The 24,049-nt window shown below is 40.3% G+C and overlaps 1 protein-coding gene across 3 annotated transcripts in view; it reads left to right on the forward strand.

Moving 5' to 3' along the window:
* Positions 1-24,049, forward strand: part of CCDC60 (coiled-coil domain containing 60) — a 184,345-nt gene that overhangs the window by 153,211 nt on the left and 7,085 nt on the right. Inside the window, exons 15-17 of one of the 3 annotated variants that reach the window (XR_013366622.1) lie at positions 4,457-5,764; positions 9,840-9,899; positions 12,171-12,297. The gene's annotated coding sequence lies outside the window, so the exon portion shown is untranslated. Of the gene's footprint in view, positions 1-4,456; positions 5,765-9,839; positions 9,900-12,170; positions 12,298-18,073; positions 18,645-24,049 lie in introns of those variants that run through there. The other 2 variants (XR_013366625.1, XR_013366624.1) reach the window with 2 other exon arrangements.

A 24,049-nucleotide genomic window follows, 5' to 3' on the forward strand; every position in this document is an offset into this window, starting at 1 on the left:
GACTTGTGTCCCAGAAAAAAGAAAAGGCTGTTGTATAAATGCAAGGCAGGAGGCAGGAAGCTAAGATAAGACTGCTGTGGTGATTGTAGGAAGAGCAATGGTAGTGGAAAAATCTCTTGAAAAGAATCAAAAGGGGATGGCTGGGTGGCTCAGCAGTTGAGTGTCTGCCTTTGGCTCAGGTCATGATCTCAGGGTCCCCACAAGGAGCCTCCTCCTCCCTCTGCCTATGTCTCTCTCTCTCTCTCTCTCTCTTTCTCTCATGAATCTTTTTTTTTTTTAAGATTTATTTATTCATGAGAGACACACACACAGAGAGAGAGAGAGAGAGAGAGGCAGAGACACCGGCAGAGAGAGAAGCAGGCTCCATGCAGGGAGCCCGATGTGGGACTCGATACCAGGTCTCCAGGATCATGCCCTGGGCTGAAGGCGGTGCTAAACTGCTGAGCCACCCAGGCTGCCCATGAATCTTTTGAAAAAAAAAAAAATCAACAGAACTTTGTGTGGTGGGTTACAAGTGGGCAGAAGGCAGAATGTCAGGAACCATGTCTGGTTTTCCAGCTTGACTCTCTGGATGGAAGATGGCATCTTTAATGTACCAGGAGAAAAGGAAGAAAAGAAAGTTTGGGACATTCTGTTTTAAGCATATGGAGTGGGACCATCGAATGGAAGAATCCAAAACTCAGGAGGGAGAGCCAAGGTGGAGATAGAAATAGGACATTAGCATTGCATGGACCATGATGGTTAACATAGGAAGAGGGAGGAGAGGTGAGGGGAGAGGGGAGGAGAGGAGAGAGTCCTTGAGGACAGAATGACAAAAGCATCATCAGCCCACTCACAATCTAACTCTGAGGGACCGCTTTGTTCCAGACACTGTAGAAAATGCTTGACACAGATTATCTCATTTCATCTTCAGGATCCTACAAGGCTGGGCTCACCTGCTTTACAGACGATGAAACAGAGCCTCCCAAAAGTGCCCTGCATTCATTTCCAACTCCCTCCCTTCCTCCATAGCTGCCCTCTCGGACCCCTGTCCTCATTGTATGAGACGAGGAGGTCATGAAAGTTATCTTTCTTTTGGAATCATACCCCAGGAACAGCTCTAATGGTGGGGATCCCTGACATTGTATTTACTTTTACTTACATTTGCACAGTTTGCAAATAAGATAATAGTCCCATAATAGCTTATTGGATGCTTGCAGCATCCCTCTTAGGTGGGCACTGTTCTAATCCACATTTTACAAGCAAAGACCTAGGTCATTTGCCAACAGTCACACAGCCAGTAAGTGGCAGAGCCAAGTCCAGAATGTGTCCATCTTGGGCAGGGGAGATGCTTAAATCACAAGACACTGGGCCCTCCTGCTGGCCCCTTTCTGAGCCTAGTTCTCAGAGCTGTATCTCCATCTAGTGGTCAATATTAGCATTGCGCTCCCATCATGCTCGTCAGCAAAATTGGACCTTTTGCCAAAAAGGAAGAAGGCAAGCATTACCAGCTGCAAGAAGACCTACTCTGCTTAGACAAGGAGTATTTACTCAAACAAGGGAAGATATTTTACTGCTAAGATAGACTGGGGAGTCAGAGGAAAGAATACATCATCTCTCAGCTCCCAGGCTCAAAGAAGAGCCACACGTGGAGAAATAGTTGTGCTGTAAGCATCTTCCTCAGAATCATAATCAAACACCTACTGGTGTGCCAAGCTTGTGCCAGATGACCAGGATCCACTGTCCTGCTTCTCTGACCAAGCTGCCTGCATAGCTCTCATGAGAGCTTTTTAAACTGCATGTACCCTATAGAAGCTTTCTCTGTAAAGGAGCAGAGAATAAGTGTCTGTTGCTTATTCTTTTTATATATGTAGCCCTTTAAAAATGTAAAGGGCATTCTTATACTGGAAGCTATATAAAACAGACTGCACCCAGATTTGGGTCATAGGCTATAATTTACTGACCCCTGCAAAAGCATCAAAATGAAGGAAGAAAGATAAGTTCCTTCCCCAAAACCTGAGACAGGGAGGACTGGTGAAAATAATACAGTAAATATGTAGACAAAGAGGTTTATGTTTTTTGCACCATTCATGATAGTTAGGGAATATTACATCTCCTTTAGGAAATGGAGAAAGGGAATGTATGTACATGTTAAAAATTGTCACACGGCAAAAGGACATTCACTAAATAGTATTTCTTTCCCCTCCAAACCTCAGACTCCACTCTCATCTAGACAGGTAATGCCACTGTGCTTAGTAGCTTGTGTATCTTCCAAAGTTACCCTGTGCATATACAAGCCAAAAAAAATTAAAATGGAGCATTTACTGTGTGCTTATTGTATGCCAGATAAATGCCTTGTGTGTTAATCTCAGTTTATCCTGAGAGCAGCTCTATGAAGCTAGTATGACTCTGATATCAATAGTAGAGGAAACTGGGCATGTGGGTGGCTCTGACTGAGCACCTGCCTTTGGCTCAGGGCGTGAACCTGGGGTCCTGGGATCAAGTCTCACATCGGGTTCCTCTCAGGGAGCCTGCTTGTCCCTCTGCCTATATCTCTGCCTCTCTCTGTATGTCTCATGAATAAATAAATAAAATATTTAAAAAAACAGTAGAGGGAACTGGGGTGCAGAAAAGCCTAGGAACTTGCTCAAGGCTACATAGTTTGGGTGGATATCCATTTCTAACAGAAACAGTGAGCCTGGTATACAAACTCGTGCATGTTCACGTATGTTGGTGGTAATTTCACTTCCTATCTTCCTACTTTACATAAAGGAGGAAAGTGGCTGGAGTTTCACACTATGAAAACCAACAGCTGCACTGACATCACCATCCTGTCCTGACATTTCTTGTCATGGATCCCAGATCAGGAAGGACCTTGACCAAAAGCTATGACCAACTGTAAAGAGTAATATTGGAATAAAAGCCCAAGCTTATTTTAAAACCACTCCTGCAGCACTTCCCACTTTAACCAAACGACTCATTTCAGCCCCTGAGCCTCACACTGCATGGCTGAGGCTGAGTGTCCCCTCCGGTTTGGGGTCCCAGAGGTAGCCAGGGGAAGCCACATACAGATGAGGTACAATAAAAATTTAATAGAAGTGATAATTTTCTGAGTAACTTAGGCCAGGCACCATGTCATTAATTCATACGAATTTGCTGGCTGAATCCTTGTAATCACCCTAGGAGGTTGGCATTATTGTGTTTATTCTCATTTTCCAGATGAAAAAAGCTGAGGTTTAAGGGCAACTGGGTGGCTCAGTCAGTTAAGTGTCTGCCTTTGGCTCAGGTTATGATCCCAGAATCCTGAGATGGACCCCCACATCAGGCTCCCTGCTCAGCGGAGAGTCTGCTTCTCCCTCTGCCTCTGATCCTCCCTCAATTCATGCTCGCACTTTCTCTTGCTCACTCCCTCAAATAAATAATTAAATAATCTTTTAAAAAAATAATCAATCTAAACAGCCACACATGACTAGTGGCTACTACACTGAACAGTGCAGCTCTATAACATGGTATTTGGAGTTATCTGGACCTTCTCCTTTCATAGTAGCCACAGTTCTTTGAGAGTCACGGATTAATACACAAGAAGACAAAGATCCATCTGACTCAGTATCCAGGATCAGTGAATGGATGTCATAATGCTCCATGTCCACAGGAGCTACACTCTAGTAGATGTTTCAAGTAGAGGTCACAGGTTGGTGATCTATAGGCTAAATTGAACCTGGAGGTATGTTTCACTCACACAATTAAAAGTAGTTTCTGGGGCACCTGGGTGTCTCAGTAGGTTACGCATCTACCTTCAGCTCAGGTCATGATCTCAGAGTCCCGGGAATCAAGCCCTGCATCAGGCTCCCTGCTCAGCTGAGAGTCTGCTTCTCCCTCTGTCTCTCCCCGCTGCTCATTCTCTCTCCCACTCACTCTCTCTCTCTCAAATAAATAAAACCTTAAAAAAAAAAAAAAAAAAAGAGAAAAGCTGAGGTTCAACAAGGTAAAATAGTTTACCCAAGTCACATACCTTCAAGCAATGGATCCAGAGTTCAATTTCTGATTGTCTTTAAATTTTGCAATATTGCTTTAACTATATTATACTGTCTCTCTACTTACATAGAGGTTTTTGTGTTGGGATTCAAATTAGCCATCTTTTGACGGGGATCAGAGCCACAGCTTTAATGATAATAAATTTTAAGAACTGTCAAAGGACGTTTGTTCACATCCATTAATACTATATGATCTTCAAAGCAATCCTCTGAGATGTGTAAAGCAGACCTTACATTTCAATGACAAGACACACTCAGTAACTTGAAATTTAGACTTGCCTCTCTTACCCTCAAGCTTTCTCCACGTTACTGTCCTGAGAGACTGAGCACAGGAACCACATTGGCTCACACTGGGGGGACAAAGTTCTTTCAATTCTAGTCTCAAAATAGCTCCCAAAATGTTTGTTTATTTGTTTATTGTCTGTCTCTCCAATTAAATTTAGGTCTGTGAAGACAAGGATTGAATCTGCTTTATTCATCAATATATTCCAAGCACATATCATAGGACTCCTGACATCAAATGGATAGATGGATGGATAGATGGATGGTTGGATGGATGGATGGTTGGGTGGACAGATCGATGGTTAGATGGATGGGTGAGTAGATATATAGGTAGATAAATAGTTGGGTGGATGAAGGAAGAAAGGAAGAATGAGTAGACAGATGGATGGAGGGATGGATAGATGGATGAATGACCAAGAGAGGAACCATCATCAAGGTCAGCTTCATCAGAGTTCTTCAGATATCTGCTGCCTTCTGCGAAATATGGATGTCCACAAGGAGGCAGATATGCAAGACTATCCATCCTGACAAAGCTGGGGACTAATGGTATATAGAAATAAACATGAAGTTTAGTGTAATATAGAAATAAACATGAACTTTAGTGTAGTGTTTTGTAATGCAAAACCAGCACAAACACTTCTACTACCATGACCCACCAGGTTGATGAGACTAGAACTGAGGCATTCCATTTACCTCAGATTTTTTAAAGTGACAAAAATATACTTTCAGATCTTAGGAGATTACTATTAAGCAGCAGCATATTTAGGCTCTCCCATGACTAATCCTAAATCAACAAATACCCTCCAACCATTCTTTTCCCAATACATTTTCCCTGTTGCTGTGAAAAGTCTTTCCCACTTGCCCTTCAAGACTATATCCATTAATATTAATGCTACCTAACAGCCAGTTTCCATTCTTCCTTTGCTAAATAAAAGAGTCCTGATTTTGTACAGGTATCTACTCATCCTCTGCATGTGAACCAGGGTAATCCCTGATTGGTCAAAATCCATACTGGTAATCCCATACCCCATGACAGGATTGAATTATAAATGATCATGTGACCAATGAGTTTTACCAATGAAATGCAAAAGGAAGCTTCTGAAAAAGGCTTCTTTCTCCTTAAAGGTAGACATAGGGCAGCCTGGGTGGCTCAGCGGTTTAGCATCACCTTCAGCTCAGGGCATGATCCTGGGACCTGGGATTGAGTTCTGCGTCGGGCTCCCTGCATTGGAGCCTGCTTCTCCCTCTGCATGTGTCTCTGCCTCTCTCTGTGTTTCTCATGAATAAATCTTTTTTTTTTTTTTTTTTAAAGGCAGACATAGAGGAAAACAGTCTTTTGTCTCCTGGAGGTTATCACAAAGGTCCAGAATTGTTCAGGCATCTTGTTGCCATTGGGGGGCAGAGCCAAGAGAATTACATTGGTTTGGACTTTTTGCAATGTGAGAAGATACAGCCTCTCATTTTTCTAGGTAGTTGAGTCCCGGTTTTCTGTTACTTACAGTTGAAAGCACTCCCTTAGAAGAACTAAGCATATTAGCATTATCATTCTTCTCACTTAACCAACATCTGCTCTCTTAGTGGCCATTTGAATGACAATGCCCTCCTTCACAAATTTCAGAGAAAGTCTTTGGCTCTTTTAAGCAACATGTCATCATGCCAGAGAGAATCCAGATTTGCTATCTGGGGCTCCACAAAAAGGCAACATGTCTTCCAAATACAGAAGTTAACTAAGCCAGAACCTTTTCTGAAGATTTAAACTCTTGTCAAAAATGTGAAATTCTTCTCACCAAAGAACTGGAGTTTGGAGGACATGATAGGGCACTTAATGAGTACCTTCATTCCCAAAGTCCCCAAAAACCTAGGAATAGAGGGGGGGGGGGAGAAAAACTGGAAATTAGGGCAAATTTTCAACTTTACATTGATTTGAAGAGGGTGTTCCTAGGAGCAGATATGTGAAGGTAGAGAATGATTCAAATTAATTGAAAAACAAGTCCTGGAGATTGCAACATGGAAGAAAGGAGCTCAGGGAAGGAAAGCAGTGATTTGGTGGGTGGGAAGTCAGTGGGCAGCTCAATGATGTTCAAGAAGTGTTTGAACCAGGTGAGATCTTGTCATCTACTTGGGCTCAAGTATTGATTGAACACCTACCTACCTGTGCCAGGCATGTGAGAGATGCCAGAGGTATAAAAATAGAGACACCTAGACCCTATCCTCCAGGGTTAGATGCAGAAAGCTTAAATGCAGAAGGGTTAAATGATGGTCCTATAGCATGGTTGTCGGATGGTTAAAAGAGAAGATCTTGGTGTTAGACTGAAAAAGTTCAGATCCAAATTGTGCTCTCACTAGCTGCATGACTTCCAGAGGTATCTTCACTTCTATGTATGTCATCTGTAAAATGGCTATACCACTAAGGAATCAATAAGACAGCACGTGTAAAGCCTCCAGCTCATGGTAAGAACTCAATACATATTAGCTATGACAACATTGGTGGTGGTGACAGAGAAAGTGGTGCAAATGGAGCACACAGAAGCTGCCTCTTCAATAGGGCAAGTCAAGGAAGGTATACCAAGGTCAAGAAAGGTGCATCAGTCACTGTCTTTAGACATAAGCAATAAAATCTGATTCTGGCTAATTTAACCCTGAGTTTTTACAATGCTACCTCCAAGAACTTATGTTCTGATTGCCAAAAGCCTCACTCATATGATCATAACCAAGCTCCCAGAAAGGCTGAGAAAGCAAGTTTGGACTTTTCATCTTTTATAATAGGAGGAAGATTCATCTTATAAAATGCAAGATTCTCAAAAAGAAAGATGCTAGCCACAGAAAAAGTAAAAATGTCTTCTAGAGAAAGCTTCCTGGAATAAGTACCATCTCAGCTGAGCTGAAACCAATCCACAATTCATATTTTATCAATGATGAAAATGAGGCACAGAGGGGTGGACTTTTCCAAGGCCAAAGCTTTGGGAGGAAGAAAGATGAGGAGTAGAAATAGAGAGAAGCAGGGTTCAGGGAGAGATACCAGAAGAGACTTCTCATAGGGCTATGGGAGGAAAATGCTGTTAAGTCCTAGATGGAAGTAGATATTGAATCCACAAGTGGTGGCACCAGAAGAGAACAGTAGACTGGTCAAGCCTGGGAAGAAGTTGAGACCCAGCATAGTAGAATGTTGTATAATTATTTGTTCTTTATCTCCAGTTCCCTGGAGGGAGCCTCTAAACCCTTGAAAGTTCCCAGATGACAGGAGTATCTTGGTTACTCACAGTAAGCCCCTTGGACCATACCTGAGTTTATGCAAATGAAGTGCCCCCACGGTGGGCCCCTAAATAGTTTTTTTTAGACTTGGTGCTGGCCATATCAGAGAGACCAACCATGTGATCAGAGGATTGGAGCTTTGAGGCATATGATATCAGTCTGTTGTCCAGATGCTCAGGGGCTGGAGATCCAGTTCAGCCACAGGACCAATGATTCAATCATTAACTCAATCATTAATAAACCCTAATAAAAACTCTGAGTGCCTGGAGCTCCAGGGAGCTTCCCTTATTGGTAATCATACACTGACGTGCTGAAAGGGTGATGCTTCTTGAGGACATGGACACTTCACAATTGGGACCCTCCCAGACCTCATCCTATGAAAGTCCTAATTTAGAAGGTCTTGATTTGTACCTCTTCTAATAAAACCGTGAACATAATTATCACACTTTTCTGAATTCTAGGAGTTGTTCTAGTAAATTGCTGCACCTGAGGGGCTGTGGGAACCCCCAAATTGTAGCCTGTTAGTCGGAAATGTAGGTGACTTCTGGGGACCCCTGAACTTGTGGATGATACCTTAAAGGCATTCTTGTTGGGAACCGTGTCCTTAGCCTGTGAGATTTGACTCAGTTCTGAGTAATTAGTATCACAATTACACTGCAAGGAGAAATATATAATCCAGGCAAAGGACCATATTGTTCTAACACTGTGGTTGAGCCTCTGTCAAGGAAAGTCATTCAAAAATGTGGAAAACGTGCATAGTTTGTGCCTGCGCATACTATTTTCTTTAGATAGCAGCCCCTTCTCCTTGATTCTTATGCAGAGCTTCAACCCTGATACCAACTATACTCATGTGACCAAGACCTGACCAATCCAAGTATTATATTTACCCAATCACAGCAAATGATTCAAGCATGGTCACCCAAGGTAATCCAAAAAAGTCAAACCCTGAATTTCCTCCAGAATCGGTGAGAACAAAGCATTTTCTTCTGGAATTGTGGACTATAAGGAAAAAATAAGCCTAGAGCTTCTTGGAGCCACTCCATACAGAGACGCTGCCAGCAAAGAGAGAAAAATCAAGCTGAGAGTAAGAGGGAGGTTAAATCTTGGTAACTTCATTAGAGCATCTGTTTCTAGCCAGACCTTTGAAATGTTTAGCTGTGGAGGCCAACCAATTCTCTTTTCTGCATAAGCTAGATTCAGTCTGGTTTCCTTCACTTACAACAAAAAGATCCAATGAATCTCAAAGGAGACAGAAAGGAGATTTCTGGGCAAGCCTGGACACCCCTGAGGAAAGGTCCCTCCTCTCAAGGGCTGGCAGGATAGTAGGGGAAAAGACTAACATCAGATGTATCATGCAGGTAAAGCTAAGAGAAAATCTCCAGTTAAACTCACAACATCAATCAAAAGAAAAGGGAAAGACTAGGAACACAGATGTTTTATCACTCAGCTTTGCAGCAGGTGTGAAAGTGCCAATTTGGATTTAAAAGAGCATGAAACAAATGTAAGGTGGGGACTGTTATCAGAGTCAACCCTCATGTATCTACCACTGTGAAAAGAGGTGCTGGGTAAGTGGATTTCCTTGCTCAGTGATCTCCCAAACGGGATAGGTGGGGAGGGTGATAGTAAACAAGACCAGGGAGCAGAAGACAATACTGGAACTTATATTTATAGTTATTTTAGCCAAATTGTACTTTAAGCACTATTAGTAATTTAGATGTGGATTAGCCCTGGAACCTTCACTCCATCTATACCAAGAATGGCACCACACATCTGGGATCAATCAAGCCAAGAAATCCAAGAGATAATGAGAGTTCCACAGTCAGAAGAGATTAATCATGGCTTCACTGGCTTCTCACCCATGGCCTTATTTCCAATAAACTACAATGCCTCTTCTTTTTCTTCCCCAGTTTTAATTATTTTTTCAATTGAGATATAATTGACATACAACATTGTATTAGTTTTAGGTGTACAACATAATATATGCAACATATACACATATATATGTACATACCATACATATTTACAATTCTTTTCTTGTGATAAGAACTTTCAAGATCTACTCTTTTAGCAACTTGCAAATGCTCACTACAGTATTGTTAACTATAGTCTCCATGTTGTACATTACATCCTCAGGACTTACTTATCTTACAATCAGAAGTGTGTACCATTTGACCATCTTTGCACAATTCTCTCACCCTACCCCCACCCTTGGCGACCACTCATCTGTTCCCTGTATCTGTGAGTTCGGTTTTTACAATGCCTCTTCTTTAATGCCTGCCATATTATTTCTAGAACACCAAGTATGCCTGTGAAATGGATACTGCTCTCTCTACACCACAGCAATGTTCTCAGGTACTGGGCGATTTGCTATTTGAACTTGTACTATCTGACAACTGCTTTCCCAATTAACCCCTCCTCTGTCTCCTCCTTGGCTCTCTGGCTTCTCTCCCAGTGAAACTGAGGTTGCCAAGAGAAACAGTGGATTCAATCTGTTCAGTGAGGAAGTTTAACTTTATATAGAACAGTTTTTTTCTCCCTAAGTCCCAGTTTAATGGTCTTATCTCCTATGGCTGAGACTACTAGGAAGTCAGGTGGTCAAGAAGCTGAATTACACAGCATGAAACAACACTCTACAATGTCTTCCAGTTACCCCTGCAAAGTGGCTCTTTGGAGCACATTCTAATTATCTCTCTCAACCATGATTAACAAAGAGGTTTGATGCTTCAGAGGATCAAAGAAGCAGATAATCTACCCCAAGCCATTTTTTTATTTGGGATAGCACAGAGACACTATCATCCACTTTGCTAAAACAGCATCAGGATCTCACTTGTGAGCAGTCCCATTTGGAGAGGGAGGAGATAAAAATGTACAAAAATGATAAATTTGATGCTCTTTCCTCTTTGTACCAGAACCCATAAGAGCATTCCATTACACATCCAGGAACTCTATCTAGGGCATCTGAAATGTGGTCCCATTTACAAACATTTTATTTATACTTTATTATTTCATGAACCACTGATTACACAAAGTGGGTTCACTTTCCTCCTCTTCTTCAAGCTAATATAGTTCTACATTTCCAGAAAACTCACCAAATAAGAATAGGATAGCTGAGTGGGTCTAGCCAAGACATGGGCCAGATAGCAACAGATTTAGTGCTTTTCTGGGACCTCAGTTTCTGCATCTGTAAAACAAGACAGCTAGATCATAAGGGCCCCAAACCTACATTTCTACAAACCAGGCAAGTAATAAAAATGAACAGAGGAGATTGGGTAAAATATAATGTGTTCCCTACTTGATAAGCATGTAGTGAGAAAGGTACTGGGAGCAGACAGATGGATAAGCTGTGATCCCTTCCCTGGTGATGCACTTGGTCATGTGAGGGAAGCAAATACATGAACAGTGACCAATAAATACGATTAAAAAAAAAAAAAAGCTATGTTCAAAGCACCATACGAACTCAAAAGAGGGTTGGACTAACTCTTCCTAAAGAATCTTGGAAGGTTTTAAAAGGGACAGGCATTGAGTTGGGTCTGAGAGAGAAGAGAAGAGAAGACAAGACAAGACAAGACAAGAGAAGACAAGACAAGACAAGACAGACAAGACAAGAAAAGACAAGAGAAAGAAGAGAAGAGAAAAAGAGGAGAAGAAGAGAAAAAGTAGCATCCCATGTCAAGGAAACCATCCTTGCAAAGGAACAGAGACCTGGAAAACAAGGATGTATTTGGCAGGGAAAGAAGGATGTTTGTTAAGGCTGGAGTCTTCATGCATGAAGAGAATATGAGCAAACAGTCTGGAAAAGTTAGTTAGAACCTAATCAGGAAGGGCTTTGTGGACTTTATCTTGAGAGTACTGCGGAGCCAGAGATGTGTTTTAAAACCTTGAGAGGGGGAACCCTGGGTGGCTCAGCGGTTTGGCACCTGCCTTTGGCCTAGGGCATGATCCTGGAGTCCCAGGATCAAGTCCCACGTCGGGCTCCTTGCATGGAGCCTGCTTCTTCCCTCTACCTGTGTCTCTGCCTCTCTCTCTCTCTGTTTCTCTCATGAATAAATGAATAAAATCTTTTTAAAATATTTAAAAATAAATAAAACCTTGAGAAATGGGAGCCTGGGTGGCTCAGTTGGTTAAGCATCTGCCTTCAGCTCAGGTCATGATCTTGGGGTCCTAGGATCAAGTCCCACATTGGGTTCTCTGCTTAGCAGGGAGTCTGCTTCTCCCCCGCTCCCCCCCTCTCTCAATAAATACATAAATAAAATCTTTAAAAAATTAAAAAAGTAAAGCCTTGAGAAAAATGGTGACATTTACATTTCAGAAAGTTCATGCTACCTGCAGGGTAGAGAACAGGTTAGAGCCTTGCTATCCAATATGACTTTCAAACACATGACATACTCCTGGTCCAAAGTGAGATATGCTGTGACTGTAAAATACACAGAGAACTTGGAACACTTAGCATGACAAAAAGGAATCTAGAATATCACCTTAGTATGTTTTAATGATTATATGTCACAAGGATAATATTTGGGGAATATTGGGTTAAATAAAATAGTGTGCCAAGATTAATCAATTTTAATTAATCTGCAGATTAATTTCATCTGCTTCTTTTTGCTTTTTTACTACGACCCATAGAAAACTTAAAATCACATTGTGGCACACATTATAATTCTATTGGACAAATCTGAATTAGATGCCTGATCCCAAAGGCCAGAAGACCAATAAGGAGACTTTGAAAATGCCCAAGAGAGATCACAAGAGGGTGAGTCATCCCCAGGCATTGGGACTGGGACAGAGAAGAAGAGGGCAGATGTGTAGGCATCTGTTGTAGGCTATGGTATTATGTGTGGTTGTAGTGTTATATGATTAAGAGCATGGACTTAGACCAGAGACCCTGGTTACAAACCTGGCTCTGACATGTACCAGCTGTGTGAACTTGGACAAGTCACTTAACATGTGCCTCAGTTGTGCCTCAGTTTCCTCAGTTGTACAATATGGGTAGTTACAGCACCTGCTTCATAGGATTCAGATGAGTGTATACAATGAATGAGTTCATTCACTGATTCTCATACTTCTCTGCACATTCAACCTACCTGGGGAGTTTTATAATTCCCAATGCCCTGAGATTCTGATTTCATTGGCACAGGGTGTGGCCTGAACATCAGCACTTTAAAAAATTGCCCAGGTAATTCTGATGTGCAGCACAGTTTGTGAATCATTGAGTTAGTAGATGTGGAGTGTTTAAAACAGTGTCTGGGACAGCATAACCATGATTTAAGTGTTTGTTGTTACTATACTTTTTAATGTCTTGAATAATTCATAATCTATTTAAAATAACAATTGAGGGATCCCTGGGTGGCACTCGCACCTGCCTTTGGCCCAGGGCGCGATCCTGGAGACCTGGGATCGAATCCCACGTCGGGTTCCCGGTGCATGGAGCCTGCTTCTCCCTCTGCCTATGTCTCTGCCTCTCTCTCTCTCTCTGTGTGACTATCATAAATAAATTTTTAAAAAAATATTTAAAAATAAAATAAAATAAAATAACAATTGAGAGCCTATTGTGTACCATTGCATGGCACTGCAGGAGCAGGATATCTCCCAAATTAATTCTCAGAGCTCACAAGTAATATTTCAACGTGTCCTCCCTGGTGAGCACAGGTGGGCCAATTGGAGACCAATGTCCATTCTGGTAGCTCCTTCAGCTGTTCCCACTTTTCAAAGCCTCAGTCAGTGAAATAACAACCCATTTCCCAAAACACTTAAATCCAACAACAAGGTTTTAGTGTTTGGCAACATACAAGTAAAATGCAATTAAGCTTTGGAGCTGTGCACTGAGAGTTGACCAGCTAGAGCCAAATGGGAATGGAGCAAGGTGAGGCTCCATTTGGAGTATGGATTCAGCTCATCTGTGCCTTGGGCACCCATCATGGGAAACACCTCCGTGAGATCTGGCTGAAAGTAATAACAGGCCTTCAGAACTCAGGTCATCGATCAAGAAGGAGCCATGGCTGGCAGAGAGGCACTGACTCTTCTCTCTTGGACAGAGTCGAAAGAAGAATCAAAGCCATCTCTTTACTTATCCAAGAATGTTGTGCTCCCACACGGTCTCCAGGCACCACAGGTGCTGATTCAAATAGTGATCAATGGTAACTTTTACTGGGCACTTATTTTGTGCTCGGCACTATCCTAAGCACTTTATATGCATCATGTTTTTCAATATTCATAACAATTCTACAAGGGAAGGATCACAAGCATCACTTTAGAATGAAAAACTGGGCTCAGAGAGGTGCAGTGATTTGGTTTCAAGTGACGGAACCCCAACTCAGACCAATTTAGACTAGAATCGGTTGGGAATTGGTTGCCTCAAGGAATACAATGAAGAGTTGAAGTTATGGGATAGACAAAGATACATCTGAATCATTCATGCAACTGGTATAAGGACCTCTTTCTGCCTCTCTTCTGTGCATCAGCCATATCCTATCGCACTGCATGCCAGCTTCTTACACAAATGGCAATACGGTTTCTTGTCTCCTGTAGGCTCCCCTTCCCTGTCTCAGTTTCAAAAATCCCAGGGAAAAGCACTCATGTGCTCAAGTGGTCCACCTTTGACCCATCAGCAGCAACCAAGATAGCAAAATCATGTAAGAATGGGACAGGTCACTCAAACTATACGGGTTAGACTCAGTAAGGGAAAAGGAAAACAATTTCCCAGAAGAAGAGGGATATATATTCCCAGAAGGAAGGGGAAAAATACCCATCATAGTCCACTACTTCCAAGAATGAAAGCCAATGAGGATTTTAAGTAAGGAGGGAGGTGACTCGTCCTTAAAGTTACACAACTCTGAAATTTCTCTGGGAATTTGGGGTTCAGACCACCTATGACATTTCAATTCAGTTTAACATTAATTGAACTTTTCCAGAATGCTGGCATTATGTTCCAAGCTGGCACATAGTATGAGCTCAATAAATATTTATTGAATGAATAATGTATAGATGAATATGGTATGGTCCCACTGCCCAAAGAACTCACAGCCTAGTAGGAGTTTAAGGCAAGGAAACAGTCCAAAAGAACCATATAAAGTACTCTAAAAGCGCAAACAAATTAAAGATCTCATTGATTTATGAAAGATGTAGGGACAATAAGTTAGGAAAGTCATCAAGAAAGGAGGTACCATTTGAGATGGGCCTTAAAAATAGAGTGGGATTTTGACTAACAGAGCTGTAAGAAAAGTTCAGGAAGAAGAACAAATGTTGTGAGCTAAGACATGAAGTCAGGAATGGACAAGCCATTGAGTTTTGTGTATGTGCATGAGTGTTTGTGTGTGTGTGTGTGTGTGTGTGTGTGTGTGTGGTGTAAAAATATACATAGCATAGGGACACCTGGGTGACTCAGCAGTTGAGCATCTGCCTTCGGCTCAGATTGTGATCCTGGGGTCCTGGGATTGAGTCCCTCTATGGGTTCCCCATGGGGAGCTTGCTTCTCCCTCTGCCTATGTCTCTGCCTCTCTCTCTGTGTATCTCATGAATGAGTAAATAAATAACTTTAAAAAATATACATAGCATAAAATTTGCCACCTTAACCATTTTTAGGTGTATGATTCATTGGCACTAATTATGTCCACACTGTTGTGCAACCATCACCACTACAGAAACTTTTTCATCACTCTAAACAGAAACTCTGTACCCATTAGGCAATTACTCTGCATTTTCTGGAACATGGTGATCTACTTTCTTGTCTCTACAAATTTGTCTGTTCTATACATTTCATATAAATGGAATTATACAATATTTATCCTTTTGTGTCTGGTTTATATACTTATTGTAATGTCTTCAAGATTCATTATGTGTTGTAGCACAGTCCAGAGCTTCATTCCTTTGTATAGCTAAATAATATTCCATTGTATGAATATATCACATTTTATTTATTTAGCTGTTGAAGGACACTTGGGTTGTTTCCACTTTGGCTATTGTGAATAATGTTACCATGAACACTGACATACAAACATCTGTTCAAGTCTGTTTTCAATTCTTTTGAATATGTAGCTAGAAGCAGAATTACTAGGTCTTATAATTCTTGGAGGAACTACCAAACTGTTCTCCACAAAAACTGCCCTATTTTATATTTCCACCAGCAATGTATAAGGGTTCCAATTTCAATACTTGTTATGTTCCATTTTATATAGATATACAGATATATCTCTAATCCATATATTAAGCTTTGGAGTTTATACTGGAGATATATATATATTAGAGAGAGAAGATATATATATATGGAGATAGTATATAGGACATATCTATATCTATCTATCTATATATATCTCCATCCTAGTAAGTTGAAATGGCATCTCATTGTGGTTCTTTTCTTTTTTTTTTTTCTCATTATGGTTCTGATTTGCATTTCCCTAATGACTAAGGATGTTGAACATTTTTTCATGTATTTTTTCAAGCCATCAGGTTTTTTGTTGTTGTTGTTTTTGTTTGGTTGTTTGTTTGTTTGTTTTTTGCCATCAGGTTTTACTGGTGCACAACCCAGGAGTTATAAAACTAAGGTGTTTAAGTTTTTTTGTCCAGCCAATAGGGAGCCAATGATAGTTTGGAAGCAGAAGAGTGAGACGATCAGAAATATAAAATATAGGTAGATGAGTGTAAAATCGAGACACAGGACTAGTTGGGAGGCTATTTCAACTGTCTAAGTGAGGGACGATGCAAACTTGAGTCAGGAAGGTGGCAGTAATGATAAAGACAAACTCCAGAGGAATAATCCCTTCAGCACACTGGAAGCAACCTATGTACAATCATAAGGAACTGATTAAAAAACTATGATAGAGGGGCACCTGGGTGGCTCAATAACTTAAGCATCCAACTCTTGATTTCAGCTCTGGCCATAATCTCAAGAGTTGTGAGATGGAGCCCTACATCGGGCTCCTCCCTGGACATGGAGCCTGCTTGAGATTTTTCTCTCTCCTTCTCTCTCTGCCCCTCCCCTGCTTGGGCTCACTCTCTCTTTAAAAAAAATTAAATTAAAAAAGTATGGTACAGCCATCATGATAAATTGCTCTGCATCCATAAAAATGAAGATGCAGCTGAATGAATAATGGAACAAAAAGATGTTCACAATATATTAAGTGAAAAAAATAAGGTTACATTACAGAATGTACATCATGATCCCATTTTTAGATAGATGGTACACAATTAGATCAGAAGGGAAAAAGAAGGACAGATACTGAGGGGAAAAAAGACCTTGAAAGACACACACATGAAAATGTGAAAAATGACCATCTCATGCTAAACTAACCTCCCACCAGTTTACTCTCTGTGCTCCATTTTATTTTCTTCACTGCCTTTATCACTTTCTGAAATACCTTATTCATTTGCTCATCTGTTTATAAAGTTCAGGAAGGAGGGAGTCTGCTTCATTCTTTCTGTATTCTCAGAACTGGAACATAGCCATAGAAGAAGCCCCGTAGATGTTTTTTGGCAAAAGTGCTCAGTGATGTGACCCAACTTGGTTTTCCTCACCTCTGTTTTTTTAATTGTATAAATGAACTTATGACTTACAACATAAGAAAAATGCAAAGAAGAGAGACAAAACCAAGCATCTTTCTTGTCACCTCCAATACCACCACCACCACCACTTTTGCCAATGCCACCAGATCCTTGGTCTTGGCTGTTGTCCCCAGAAGGACTTTGCAGCCAGAGATGAACACCAGACACCACCTAGTACAACATCAAAGTGTTTTGCTCAGCCCATGGACCCACCCAATACTTCATTTGCTTTCTTCCAGCTTCCTGGGTATCCATTTTGTCCATCTATGCCCACTCAGCACAGGTGAAGTTATTAACACCATCACATCCCCACAGACTCAGAAGCCCAGAATAACCTGACACCGGTAGGGCATACACTTGGAAAAATGTTTCCAGGAAGGGGAGATCACTAGTCTACACCCACACTTGTCCTATCCTCACCCCTTCACCTCCTTTGCCCCCCAGTCCTAGGGACTACATAGATCATTATTAAACACCAGAGTTAGCTAAAGTTAGAGGACCTCAGGCTACAGGCATAGAAAAGTAAGAGTGAGACAAGTAGCCCACTCAGAGACCTTACAATTTTGGACATTAGCACCTTCTCTCAGGTCCAAAAGTTCTGAACCAGAGATTAATTACCCCAGGTCAGAAGCCCCATGAGGATGAGTCATAGTCATGGGCCACTAACATAAAGGACCCAAATTATTTATTATTTATAGTAATGTAGTATATGATTTATTACATCTAGTAAATAGATTTTGCTCTGTGTGTGGTATCTAGAGAAAAGTACATTTATACAGTACTATATACTATATACAATATATATGCTGTATAAAATATATAGATTCTATTTTACCATATACATATACATCTACATAGAGAAAGAGTACATTCAATCATTTATTCATTTGTGCTGTGAAACTGGACTCTGCTACTGTATATCATCTTGCAAGCTTAAAGTAAAAGACAAACACCTATTTTGAAGCCAAAGCATGTTTTCATTTGCTTTTCAGATGGAGGTTGAGTTCATCACAGCAAGAAGAGGAGGGTAGACTTCTGCTTTGTTCCAAGAGAATCACTCTTGGAGGCCTCTGAACCAAAGAAAAGGGAAGGAAAGGCTTATTCTGTAAAGGTCTCTATTGAGGGCAGAGACATGACACATCTCTCTGAAGATACTTCAGAGGGCAGGAAGGCTTCTCCTATCTCTAGAACAAACAGGGAGCTGGGTGTTCAACCTGGTCTTGGGGGACTGATGGTGACAGGCACTGCTGACCAACAATGTAGGAGTAGGAGACGAGTTGGAGTGCCCATGAGGACAGTGATAAGCTTTAGGATGAGTGAAGTCCAAGTTATTCTTTCTATGATAGAGAGTGGCATTACAGCTACTCTTCCAAGAAATAAGCATGACTATCCTCCTAAGAACATTCTCCATGAAAGACAATTATCATATGGTTTTACTCATATGTGAAATATAAGAAATAGTGAAAGGGGCTATAAGGGAATGGAGGATTAGAGAGGAAAACCATGAGAAACTCCTAACTCTGGGAAACAAAGGGCTGCAGAAGGGGAGGAAGGCGAGGGGATGGGGTGATGGGGTGATGGGGTGATGGGCACTAAGGAGGGTATTTGATGGGATGAGCATTGAGTGTTATTCTATATGTTGGCAAATTGAATTTAAATAAAATATTTTTTAAAAAGAACATTCTCCATTACATGCATCTCTTTTTAAAGAAACAGGTGCCCTAACCCTCTCTTTTCTTTTCTTTTTTTTTAAGATTTTATTTATTTATTCATGAAAGACAGAGAGAGAGAGAGGCAGAGACACTGGCAGAAGGAGAAGCAGGCTCCTCACAGGGAGCCCGATGTGGGACTTGGTCCCAGGACCCCAGGATCATGCCCTGAGCCAAAGGCAGACACGAAGCCGCTGAGCCACCCAGGCATCCTTAATCCCCTCCTTTCAAACTCACCAAATGCCAAAAGAGATGGGAGCCATTGAGCCCAACTCTGCCACTTAAGAAAAGAAAATCTGAGTCTTAGAGGGGATTACAGCAAATGCATCCACACAGTAGCCATCCTGCCCTCTCTCCTGGCTCCATCTTCCACACCTCTTCCCCCCCGTCCCGCCCCACCCAGTGACCATCCAACTTCTGCTTACCAACTGACAAATGGTATCACAGGAAACCAGGGACCTGGATCACCAGAGCATCCTGCCCAACAAGAACATTTGGCTAAGGGTGACTTTCTATGGGAGGAGATAAATTTAACAGGCATCTGGGCAGAAAGTACTGCCCTGTTTATTGATGGGAAACTGTTTGCCAGAGTAAGAGCTCTTTGGGGACCTTTGAAGATGTTTGGCAAGCCCCAATCCCAAAAGCTGCTGTGCACTGAGAAAGGGCCCGTGGGCCTCAGAAAATTCAGCAGCCAGAAGGTTAACTCCCCAGAAGCTTACTAAGAGAGCAGTGTGAAAAGGTCCCCATCGAAGGAGGATGCATGGAGTAAATAACTATGTCTTGAAGAGATGCCCCCTCCTCCAGAATTTGTCAAGCTCTCCCCCACCCCACCTCCTATAATTTCTCCTGTAGAACAATTCGCAGAATTGGAATTACTTATTTGTATACATTTAATGCCCACAAGCTTCAACTATGCTCACTGTACAAGGCACACATGAAAACTTATTGACCACAATGAGATACCAGTTCACACCCAGTAGGATGGCTACTACCAAAAGAAACAAAATAGTAAGTATTGTTGAGCACATGAAGAAATTGGACCCCTTGTGCATGGTTGTTGATAAAATAATGCAGCCACTGTGCAAAACAGTATGGCAATTCCTTGAAAAGTTAAAAATAGAATTACCATCTGATCCAGCAATTCCACTTCTGGGTATATATCTAAGAGAATTGACAGCAGGGTCTCAAAGAGATATTTGTATACCCATGTTCACAGTAGCACTATTTACAACAGCCATAAGGTAGAAGCAACCTAAAGTGTCCATCAATGGCTGAAAGGGTAAATAAAATGTGATCTATACATACAATGGAATATTATTGAGCCTTCAACAGGAAGGATATTCTGATGCATGCTATAACATGCATGAACTGTGAAGATGTTATGTTTAAGTGAAATAAGTCAGGCATGAAAAGAAAAGTTGAGCATCTGCCTTTGGCTCAGGGCATGATCCCGGGTTCCTGGGATCAAGTCCCGCATTGGGCTCCCTATGGTCAGCCTGCTTCTCCCTCTGCCTATGTCTCTGCCACTCTCTCTGTGTCTCTCATGAATAAATAAATAAACTCTAAAAAAATAGGTTTAAAATGTTTAGGGTGGTCAAACTCCCACAAACAGAAAGTAGGATGTCTGTTGACAGGGGCTGGAAGGAAGAGGAAATGGGGAGTTTTTGTTTAATTGGTATAAAGTTTCAGTTTTGCAAGATGAACAAGTTATGGAGATCAGAGGGACAACAATGTGAATACATTTAACACTACTAAACTGTACACTTAGAAATGTTTCAGATGGTCAATTTTATATTGTGTGGTTTTTACCACACTTTTTAAAAGTAACTTTTAGAAAACCTTCTTGAATAAATGAAGGAATACAACTGGGGAGACTTTTAGGTATGTGGGGGGAAAAAACACAATCCAAGCCCACCTAAGCAAAAAGGAAATTTTATTGCCTTCATGACCAAACAAATGCTAAGACAGAGTTTTAGACATAGCAGGATCCAGGTTATCAAATGATACCATCTAAAATCTGTCTCTATCTCAGCCCTGCTTTCCCCAAGTCATGGGGAAGAATGGCACACAGAGCCATGGAAGATGAGTTTGTTGTTCATCAATATTAGTTTTGCTCTGAATTGGATACTAAGTGGATACCACTTTAAAATCCCCTCAGGCTCACCTGAACTCCAGCAACTACTGTTGTAACCATTTCTATGGAGGTGCTAACCAATTATACACAGTTGCAACCAGACATTAAAAAAAAAAAAAAAAAAAAGGAAAGGAAAGGAAAGGAAAGGAAATCTTGCCATTTGGGATTTTGAAAAACATGAAATAAATCTCAAGGGCATTATGCTAAATGAAATAAATCAGAGAAAGTCAAATACTGTATGATTGTACTATTATGTGAAATCTTTAAAAGCCAAGCTCAGAGAGTAGTTCTATAGTTAGCAAGTGCTAAGAGATGGTGGAAATGAGGGGATGTTGGTCAAAGGATACAAACTTCCAGGTATAAGAGGAATAACTTCTGTAGATCTAAAGTTGGTAACTATAGTTAACAGCATTGCATTAAATACTTGAAAGTTGCTAAGAGAGAAGTTCTTAAATGTTCTCACCGTAACAAGAGTGGCAACAAAATAATAACTATGAGGTGTGAAGGATATGTTAACTCACCTTATTGTGACAATAATTTTTACAATATATTCGTGTTTCAAATCACTACATTGTACATCTTAAATTTACACAATGCTGTATGTCAGTTATAACTCAATAAACCTGGAAAAATATTAATAATGTGGATTAAACTCACAAGTAGTCATCACATTATGAATAACAACAAAAAAGAAATATTATTCCAGTATTTGAGATAATTATCTAATTCAGCAAAACGTCTTTATGTCATTGACAAGTGAAATTCCCATATATTCAACATTTCACTTTTATCTTTCTCATTAACCTAAAAAAATCAACTAACATTCTTGTCAAAACTATACTCATTCATCAATGCAATCATAGGTTGGCTAAGAATACAAGAGTTTGGTGGAAATCAACAAAAGAATTCTGTAAGAATTGATTTGATATTTGGAATTTACATTAAAGAATATTGCATTTTTAATTATTTGTAATTTTAATGTTATGAATCCTTTATATCATGAAATTTATAATAAGCATACACATAATTCATAATATATGTGTATAGAGACATAGCAATATCCAGCACAATCACTACAAAAAGCTATACAAAGAGATACATCTAAAACACTAGAAGGGGCACCTGGCTGGTTCAGCCAGGGGAGTGTGCAACTCTTGATCTCAGGTCATGAGTTCAAGCCCCACACTGAGGCAGGGGAGAGTTTACTTGAATAAATAAATAAATATACGGCCTTAAAAACACTAGAAATAAATCAAGATGGAATCTTAAAAGGTATTCAAATAACCTACAGGAAGGAAGAAAAGAGAAACAGGGGAAGGAGACAGGAAACAACCAATAAAATGGCAGACTTAAGTTCTAAGATATCAATAATCGCCTTAAATGTAAGTGGTCTAAATAGACCAATTAAAAGGCAGAGATAGGCAGATTAGCAAAATGGATAACAAAGTAAGGTTCAACTACATGTTGCTTACAAGAATTCACTTCAAACTCAATGATATCAGTAGGTCAAATTAAAAGAATGAAAAAAAAAAAAAACATACCATGCAAACACTAATCTTTTAAAAGGCAGAAGTGGCTATGTTGATACCATAAAAAGTAGACTTCAGAACAAAGACAATTACTAGAGACAAGGAAGGACATTACGTAATGTCAGAAGGATCATTCTTCAGGAAGACATAACAATCCTATGTGTGCACCAAACAGCAAAGTCTGAAAATACACAAAAGGTGAAACAGAAAAACCCCATTTTAGCTAGAATTTCAATATGTCCCTCTTAGCAACAGATAGAACTACTAGAAAATTGGCAAGGATATATAAAATCTGAACTACACAATCAACTGACAGGATCTAATAGAACACCACACCCAACAATAGTAGAATACACAGTTCTTTTTCTACTTCCCATGGAATATTCACCAAGACAGATCATATTCTGGGCCATAAAACAATCCCCCTCCCTGTAATTTTTATAAATGGTCAAGGACATGAAAGTTGGGGACAAACTGAGGAACTATTCCAGACTGAAGGAGACATGATAACAAAATGCAATGCATTTTCCCAGGTGGGACCATGATGCCCACCTGTTGGGACATGTAGCAATATCTGAACAAAGTGTATAGATTAGATAGCAGGGTTGTATCAAGACTGATTTCCTTATTAGAAGGGCTTTATGGTGGTTATTTAGAAGAGTGCTTTTGTTTGGAGGAAATACACACAGAATTATTTAAAGGTGATAAGGCAACATGTATGTAGCTTATGTTCAAATGGTTTAGAAAATGCTAATGAGTTTGCACAAACAAGTAGACATATATAGGAAGAAAGGAAAAGTGGATGATGAATCAATGCAGTGAAATGGTGGAATATTGGGAATCTGAGTAAAGGATATATGGATGTTGCTTCTGCTGCTCTTCCAACTTATGCATGTAAGTTTGAAATTATTTAGAAATAAATTAATTGAAAATTATGAAAGTTAAATATTAGCAAAAGCTGAAGGAATTCACCCACTAGCAGATATACAGAGGTGGCATTTACTCAAAGGATACAAAAATACTAATTAAAGGGATACATGCACCACAATGTTTATAGCAGCATTATCAACATTAGTCAAATTATATAAAGAGCCCAAATGCCCACCAACTGATGAATGGATAAAGAAGATGTGATATATACGTACAATGGAATATTACTCAACCATAACAAAGAATGAAATCTTGCCACTTGCAATGACACAGATAGACCTAGAGTGTATTATGCTAAGTGAAATATGTCAGGTGGAGACAAATACCATATGATTTTACTCATATGTGGAATTTAAAGAAACAAAACAGATGCACAAAGTTAAAAAGAAGACAAACCAAGAAACAGACTCAACTATAGAGAACTGATGGTGACCAGAGGAGAGATGGATAGGGGGGATGGGTGAAATAGGTGGTAGGATTAAGGTTTCTATTTCACTTGTGATGAGCACCTGCTGTTGTATGTAAATGGTGAATCACTAACTTGTACACCTGAAACTAATATTACACTGTATGTTAACTAAGCAGAATTTTTTTTAATTTACTCATAGAGACAGAGAGAGAGGCAGAGGCACAGGCAGAGGGAGAAGCAGGAACCATACAGAGAGC

Source organism: Canis aureus, chromosome 27, assembly GCF_053574225.1.
Source record: "Canis aureus isolate CA01 chromosome 27, VMU_Caureus_v.1.0, whole genome shotgun sequence".
NCBI lineage: Eukaryota > Metazoa > Chordata > Mammalia > Carnivora > Canidae > Canis > Canis aureus.